The 8,742-nt window shown below is 43.4% G+C and overlaps 1 long non-coding RNA gene across 1 annotated transcript; it reads right to left on the bottom strand.

Moving 5' to 3' along the window:
- Window positions 1-1,177: 1,177 nt before the first annotated feature.
- LOC119400336 (uncharacterized) lies at window positions 1,178-8,471 on the bottom strand. The gene is made up of 3 exons (XR_005185060.2): window positions 8,183-8,471; window positions 4,491-4,545; window positions 1,178-2,216 (listed from the first exon to the last, which is right to left on the bottom strand). It is a non-coding gene; the product is annotated as an uncharacterized LOC119400336 (long non-coding RNA).
- Between the last annotated feature and the right edge of the window lie 271 nt (window positions 8,472-8,742).

Raw genomic sequence — 8,742 nt, 5'->3', positions numbered from 1 at the left:
ATCCGATCCTGGAAGCAGTGCTAAACCGTGTTAGGCGCACGCAGGAAGCATTCGGATGGGGGCGGGGCAGCTAGCTTCAATACATAAACCAAGATAAAGGAGAAGATGGCTTTCGCTTCCAAGCCGTCTTAGTTGAATGCACAAGAGAACCCGTGAGTTTTATTATCTTTATTTATTTCGAGGTACGCAGACTACGTTAGGGAAATAAAAAGATGGTTTTTTGTATAATTTCTTAGCCAGAAACGCTCTCTATAGGGAAAGGCTTAATCATTAGGGAGTTGACACAAACTCGTGATATTGAGAAAAGGACAAAAACTTAAGATGAGCCTTTAAGAGTGAAAAGCGAGAGCGTTATCTGCTCCCGTTGGCATCGCTTTCTCACTCGTTTTCCATGCTTCGCTTTTTGGGGAACACCTGAATCGTGCTCTGAGGTAAGGAGTGTCTGTGTGCTTGACACTGACCGTTTTAAACTCGCCTAGGGTGCCCACTGCTAGTGCATTTGCTTAGCCGTTACGCCATCACTCGCCATTTTACTAAGCAACACTCGATCCACTACGAGTAGTTAAGGCAATAACAGGACCTACGTTGCTGTACACTTCGTCGATGTTGTGACTGAGGGAGGTGGATTACTGCTGACGCCTTTGTATTAAGTGGGAAGCTTTAAACCACCCACTTGTAACTCAGTTCACATAAAGTGGCGCCGCCTGCGTTTCTACATTTCTGCCAAGTGATATTAAATCTCTCATCATGACTCCTCGACCGACATGACGCCTGTATAGGGCGTTTTCCATAGTTTCAGACCCTATTAAAGAAATGCAACTGGCGTGGCTTTGTGGTAGAATACTTCTTCCGCCTAGAACCTTGAAGCTTATTTCTTGCATCGATCGCGATTTTTCGCTTACCAATAAAGCCACCGACGGCGACACCGGATTTTCCGTGATACCGGCTCCCTAACGCTATCGCGGAACTACTTGTGAGCACACACACGCACACTTAGTGACGCGAACAACGAGTGAAACTCCTGTTTCTCTTCCAAGAATATACAGTCTAGCAGCTACTTCCAGTTTGCTGAATATCCTGCAAGCGTGTTCTGAAAAATGTAAATCGATGGCTGTGGTTCAATTTGAGAGGTATAGTGTATACGTAAGACATATAAGATGAAGGCAAATAATTGTCAGAGCAATTAAACAAAAATTTTTTATTGAGTTCATTGAAAGATCGCGGTAAAGTGCGATCATTGCGCACCTGGTGGAGAAGGTCGCAACCACAGGCTTCTTTTTACGTGGACTCTTATATGTCTTTCGGCTTTGCGCGAAACACAAAGTTAACGCAAGAAATACCCGAAGGCGCACGAATGCCGACGTGTGAGTGCCGCTTCCGGACACCTAAGTCAAGGGTTAAGCTCACCTCCAGAATTTTTTTTAATGCAAGAAAACATTTAGGACAGAAGCGGGTGTGGAAAATTTGCCAAGATTCATGTTTGAAACTAGCGTAAGAGCCAACAACTAAGAGAAGCGCGCTTCTTTCCTAGCTTCATCGTTGGCACTTGGGCTACCCCCATCCTGGGGGGTGAGGGGGAGAGGGGGGATGTTCGACCCTAAGCATTGAAACGATCACATATCGGCGCCATATAGCTCCACGAACTCAACATGATTGAGGTTTCTGCATTCTCATATATCGCGTTTGATTGCATGCCTTTGCATAGCATTCTTAAGAAACCTAACTGCTAGCTCTAGCATATATATTAAAAAGCATCTCAGTGTGCTGTAGGCTCTTTATTTATTTTCGTGAGTTACATGTCCGATGCAGCTTTCTTCATTTTATGTCGGGACATTGCAAGATTAGGAAGACCTTCTTCCTTACCTTGTGCATTACACCAGCTAAAGCGAATTGATGTGGCTATCGAACTAATATAGAAAATTCAACCCTGCGGTAATAGCCATCTCTTCATGTGAAATCCCGTCACTGGGATATTTGGTATACAATAAGTATAGATAAAATGTTCACTGATAATTAAGACCCTCCGAAAGGCGAAAAATCTGATTACTTTTGAGAATAGCAAATAGTTCGAAACGCCTACATGATCGATGACTGCAAAAAAAATTATTTTTCCCATTGACGATAATGGCTCGTATTGTGATCAAAACTTTTGTGAACTTGAGGTCTATGATCCGTCGGTAGATTGATATGGTTTCGTCGAATTTGCTTTTTCTCACCTGCAACAGAATGCAACAAGTTGCGGTCATCAGTATCACCCTTTATTTCTATCAAACTAGCACGGAAGGCATGTGCTAACTGCAGAAAAAAAATACGACAGCCTTCATTAGCAGTGTGATCGCTATAAAACAACATTAGATATGGGAGGGTGGTACGCTAAGCGTAGGATTCTGAAGCTGAAAACTTACTCAGTAAGTATTCTGCGTGGGTATCTTACGTTCTAATGCGCTCTATAGAACAGACAGCTGACGTTTCAATAGGGCTGAAGACTTTATCTGATTGTCATTGATGAACATAAGGGGTAACTTGCACACCTTTTTTTCCTGAAAAATACTGTGCATTTTTTAGGATTTTCAAATTATTGTTACCCATTGCATGTAAAGATTTGCCAAGCTTCTGTCAGCACAGCAGGGGAGGCACATGCCAGTATGGCTGATAAAAAACAAAAAAAAAGCAAAAACAGGTACTCTTCTCATATGCAATGCATTTTGCGCTGATGTCTATGGTAACTGTATCTCTCATGTAAAGAAGTTGGGCTTGCGTGGCTTGCTTGCGGAACTCCTGAAGTGCATGACTCTGGTAGAAGCAGAGGAGAACTATAGAGGGTTTCTCAAAAAATGTGTCAGAAAGTCCTCAAAAATAAGGAGAATGCAAAATTTGCTCTTTGCGTCATAATTACTGTTCCTGGAGAGGCAGACATCATAAGATGACTATATATATCAATAAGGACAGTAATAAAAAATAACATAAATGGGCATTTATTTAGGGGAGGCAGGCGGTAGAGTAAAATGGCAGAATCGAAGTCTTTTCTGCCAAGAGGCCATTGCGGCTTTTAGATCTCGAAAAAAACGGCATCTGGCACTTATTTCGTAGTAATGAAATACGACAAAAATCACGGCAAAGCGAAATTGAAGCGTAGACTACAGCAACTAACAGACTACCAGAATGGCATTAGAGTTCACAACAATTACAGTGGTGTTACTTCTGCATTTGTGAACATATGTGTGTCATTGCTGCTATAATCGCTTGCCCAGCCCACATACCGACTAAATGAAATCGATCGATGGTTGATGTAACGATTCTCGCTCATTCTATATGTCTCCAATGAGTGTGGCAGTATCGCTACTTCGGGTTCAGTTTTCAGTTTCACCGGCGAAATTGGCACAGATTAGATTACTGCGCTAAAATTACCTGTGTCCGCTTTTTTGGAAATCTCAAAGTGGCAATGGGCTGTTCTCAAGAAGGGCACCAATTCTCTCATCGACCCATCCGCCTATCTCTATTACGCAAAAACATATGGCAACTAAGCACTAGGGGTGCCAAGCCTGAAGTGAGAGCGCAGCTGGGTCGCATTCGTTGCTTCTGTTTATTTTTTCTTTCCTTCTCTTTCTTTCTCTATGTTTCTTGCATCTGTTTTTGTAACTACTGCTTTCTATTTCTTTCTTTCTCTTTGTATCTATTCCTTTTTCTTTCTAGCTATTTCTATCGTTATTTCCCTTTCTTCTCTTTCGCTCTCTCTCTGCTTCTTTCTCTCTCTCTTTGTTCCTCTTTACATCTCTTTGCTTTCTCTTCCTGTCTTGTTCTCTGTTTTTTCTATCTTTTATTCTTTTCTGTTTCCTTCTTTCTCTTCTTCTCTCTTTCGTTTTCTTTTTCTGTCTTTTTATCTTTTTATGTCTTTATCCCCTTTATTTCTCTCTATTTTTCTGTTTTTCTTCTATCGATTTCTTTCTTTCTTTCGCTCCCTTTATTTTCTCTTTCTTCTTCTTTCTATTTCTTTTCTCTCTCTCTCTCTCTGTCACGTCTTTCACGTGCTTCTCCGAGCAGAGTTTCTGTTTAACGCTCGCACCTGCTGTACTAGGTAGAGGGGCTTGGCCAATGACTGCGGCGCATGCCCAATTTCTGAGGCGCATACTCACCTGTGTTTTTTTGCGGACACCAAAGTTTTTACGGCCGGCTTAAAATGCTCTGCTGTTAAAACTTAGGGATTTAGTTTTCTTAATTACTGTGACAGAAAATATAATTATGAATGCGCGGACTAACTATTGCATTTCCCTTTTGAATTTTCGGAGTCATTTCTTGAAACAATCTGCATATCGACCAATTATTATTCACGATGGCTCATCTATGGCATATTTTTGCCACAGAATACACCATGCATTTTATCTCTACTTTTTGCTTCCCAAACTGCACCTCACTCGTGCATAAAGCGTTGAATGCAGGAAGCGATGGTATCTTGTCTACGAACATTTCGAACACAATCCATGCTTTCTTACCTGTTGCCTCTCTTCAATGCTTTCAGTAACATGCACCACCAGCATGGTTAGCCCTCTATGAGTGAAAAAAAAAGCAGTTTGTTGTGGTTAGCATATTTTGTCAAAAATAAAAAAGAAGGCTTCTTTTTATACACAACGAAGCTAGGCCTTGCCGAACTCCATACAATATCAGCAAGCACTATGCTTTGAAGGCGAATATGTATCGCAGTAAAAAAATGTCAACGCGAAAAGCAAGCAACCGAAATGTCAAGGAGACAACTGCAAATGATATGGTAGCGAGGCCACGTTTTTTTCACGCTGGATCCTGCATTTAGTGTGCCGCCTCAGGTTCTATAACCTGTAGAAGTTCCTGAGGTTCGAATAATCTTAAAGGGACACTAAAGGCAAATATTAAGTCGACGTTGATTGTTGAAATAGCGGTCCAGAAACCTCGTAGTGCGGCTTTTGTGCCAAGGAAGTGCTTATTTTGAAATAAAATCACGTTTTTAGTGGACCGCATCGCGTTAGCGCGCTTCAAATCTCCCGCCTGAAAATACGACTCTCATACGTCACTGCTGCCGTGCCCAACGTTGCCCGCCTTTACTGCGCGGCCGCCGACACTAGTAGCAGCCGAGCGGAAGTAGCGGGACCCACAGTAGCAACAACGGCGCTGCGGCAAAGACTTGCTCGGATGGGCACATTCAAAGCCGTCACCAAGTTGCGGTTGGTCTCGCAATCCTCAGTACGAAAGTGTAGCGAGCACACACGCAGAGGTTTTGACTGTTTAGCACACTGGCGCAATGGCATGACACTAAGCCACTTCGAGCGTAAGGGTTCATTCCGCGGCACCCAGTGAAAAGACACACCGGTTTCCTTGCTGCAGCACTAGCGTTGTGCACCATTCGGGCATCCGGCAATATCACACGCATGCGGCATTTTGTCGAACTTTCTGTCAGAGCGACTTTCACGAGCGCGCAAAACACGCACGGCAGTACGCGATCCCGAAACTACCACTGAGACGGGCGAGGCACAGTTCGGCGGAAACGAAACCTTTGAACCACGCGCGCCGTTCCCCATGGCAACGCCACGGAGGTTTTGTTTTCCATGAATCAAGCGGAAACGAACAAACAGCATTTTATTACGTCTTTTGATGCTCGGAATGTTCTTTTTTTACTGCTGCTAGTTTGATTACTAGTGATTTATTGTAGGCCGACTTCCCTACGTCATCGGAATCACTTCGAAAATGTCCCACTCGTGGCGCTCATCATGTGATACATTTAGCTTAACTTCTCGGTAAGTAGGGCACTGCTGTTGATAATATTGCCGTTTTAGAAGTTGTCATACATTGGGCTTTCACTCTGACATAAATTGTTATTTGCCTTTAGTGTCCCTTTAAAACAAGCGCAAGGATATTCGGAACGAACTAGACTCCCACGTCATCACTAAGTGGACCTCTCTAAAAAATGGATCCGCTTTCATCTTATTTTGGAAATTGTAGTTATCTTTATTGTCGATTAAAAATGAAAGGTCCGTGTGTGTCACAGCTTTCTAACGCTTGTGCAGGCACCTGAAATATCCTGCGGTCATGAAAAAGCTTTGCTGAGGAGAAAGGCGATAGTCTGCAAAATATGGAGAGGGAGAGGAAAGTGTATAGATGAGACCACGGTACTCTCTAAGGGCCTCTGCTGGACATAAGAAACAAGCAATAGGCAAAGAGGAATATGGAGGAACGAGAGATCATCTTGAAGCGGAAACGTTGCTTCAGTAGTCTGGCCCCGTTAAAAGAATTTTGTGCAAGAGGTCTTTCAGTGCTTGTTGTCACTTTTGTTTCGAATGTTTGTGCCTCTCATCAACTTTTGGAATATTTTTTTCTTTTTTTTTTCTACCGTGTAGTTCTCTGCTGAAAACGACATGATGTTTGTATAACAGAATGTTACTTTGCAATAATATGAGTGGAAATCTTTTTTACGAATTTCAGGTGTGAATAATACCTGTTCCTTGGTATTTTTTTTCCTCATAAAATTTAATTTATTACCGGTTATACGCGCTAGATTTGTTGCACAATATGTCGGTATTTGGTTGCACGCATCTGCGCATTTTGAAAAATGGTAGCACGAAGGCCGCGCTTGCGTCCCTGTATGTTGTGTCTATACGAGTAGAATTTCGTGTCTTTCTACTTATTTGACAGCGTCTCAATGACATGTTTCTTCTCGACGTTGTCTTCTCAGTACGCCATTCTCATAATGTGCAAGTGTGTCCCTGCGCTACATATTCGCCCTACTAATGGCAGCACCCGTTGTGCTTCAAGTGCAGACGAGGTCCCAGTAGCGCGCGTTGGGGTTTGTCTATTATGCGTGTTCATATCAAGAGAGCCGAGTCTCAAATTGCCACGTCATAGCGCAAGCAAACTGCGCTTGAATGCGCTGTTTGCAGTAAGTGGCTAGTCGCCATTAGTACAGCAAACTGCTTAGCAGGAAAGCTAGCTTTACATTTTTAAAAAAAGATGCGTTGTAGTTCTACTCATGTTGGAATTCACTTCGGAAGTGTTTGTTGACCGACACACATGAAGCAACTAAGCTCACCATGTGTAATCTGGCACATGCTATAGTGGTACGTAACATGCACGTGGCTGCCTGACATTCTTTTGCTTCAAACCACATCTGGCAAATGCAAACTCCTGAACTTTGGCGGTAATGTTGCTTTCTCTTGCATATCGCACGTGATTTAATATGAATGAAGTAGCTAAGGAAAGTGATAGCAAACGATGCACAAAAGCTTGAAGACGAGGTGATGCCGGTCTTCATTTGTTCAATCGCGCATGCGCGTCTCTACAAGTACTGCTTGACCGCGCTTGCAATAACGACTGCCACTCGCGTCCTATGCGCTCGTAACGCGCTAGGGACGTACTGTAATTATTCTGGATGTATAGCGAGGAATTGAAGAAGATTTTATTTCCCGATGTCCCTATTATCGCCATTCTTGCAGGGACAATTAAAAGGGTGTCCTGCTAGCAATGCTCTTGTAAGACAGCAATTGCTAACAATTAACTACTCCGATTCCTCAGAATTCTCCACCGAACGAAGCTGTTTTCGCATCCAGTGTTGCTGCATGAGCACAGCACGTGTAAATGTATTAACCATCTGCTGATCTCTATCGAGATAGCGCTGTGCGACCGCTCTCGTTTGATGAAAGTTCGCAGTTCCAGCCCGAGTAATGCAGCTTTCAATCGGCACTCCTTAATGCTCGTTTGCCCAACGGAGCTTGCCAGCGTGTTTCATCACTCCTTGAAACGCGCCGGGTGGCAGTCTTCGCAAGGTTTCACTCGCAGATAGAACACACGATGTGCGGGCGATTTTACCGATTTGCACTTTACTCGAAAAATGACGGCGGTGCCTATTGCAATACCGAAGACGCAAATATACTGTGACGTAACATTCACGCGCGCCAGTGTCCGGCCCCGCGATATCAGGGTGGTGAATGACCAACGTTTATAGGTCTACTACAAGGAGACGAAGCAGCCGGTGTGTTTTGCGGGGCTTGCATGAAAATCAACTGGAGAAACACGGACTACGCATTCAATATACGATGCAAAGGGCGATGTTATTGATTTCTACTTGATACGAAGCATCACAGCGATGACGGCGACAGCGATGGCGTGACTGCGCCTTGAGTGTCCATACAACTGTTATCACAATAAAAGTGTTTGCACTTACTAGGAAACTGGCCGTTGAACCTGCGTGTAGTTGTAGAGCGCCGAGTAGCACCCCTATTTCGGTTTCCGGAAGCTCCTCCACGAACTGCCTTGTGGCGTGGGCTCGGGAGAGCGTAGCACTGGCCTGTTTCTTGCATGGGAAGCAAAATGAAAGTAATCGCCATAAACGCTACCAAAATATTTAATCTGCAAACATTCACCATAGCCGCTGCGCACAAAGACTCTCAGTGTTCAAATTCGCGGACGCAGTCATTTATATCATTTGCAGGCGTACGAGAAAGATAACAGAAAAAAAAAAGAACGTCGAATATATTCGAAGCCGGCTAAACTGGTACAACTTTCCGTGCATTGTGAGGCGAAGTATACTACCAAATATAACTTTCAATAGTTAACCATTTTTGTCTAAGGAGTTCCAGCAGGCGACTATTGTTCCGTCAAGAAGGTTGTTAATATACCAAAAATAACCGATACAAAGCGTTTATTAAAAGGTATATCTCTTTTTAGAAAAAGACGCTACTTAAAGGGACCCTGAAACGGTTTTGACGATATTTTACGAACACA

Source organism: Rhipicephalus sanguineus, chromosome 7 (assembly GCF_013339695.2).
Source record: "Rhipicephalus sanguineus isolate Rsan-2018 chromosome 7, BIME_Rsan_1.4, whole genome shotgun sequence".
In the NCBI taxonomy this organism is placed as follows: domain Eukaryota; kingdom Metazoa; phylum Arthropoda; class Arachnida; order Ixodida; family Ixodidae; genus Rhipicephalus; species Rhipicephalus sanguineus.
The sequence above is the reverse complement of the archived record's forward strand: the minus strand, read 5'-3'. Positions and strand labels throughout refer to the sequence as shown.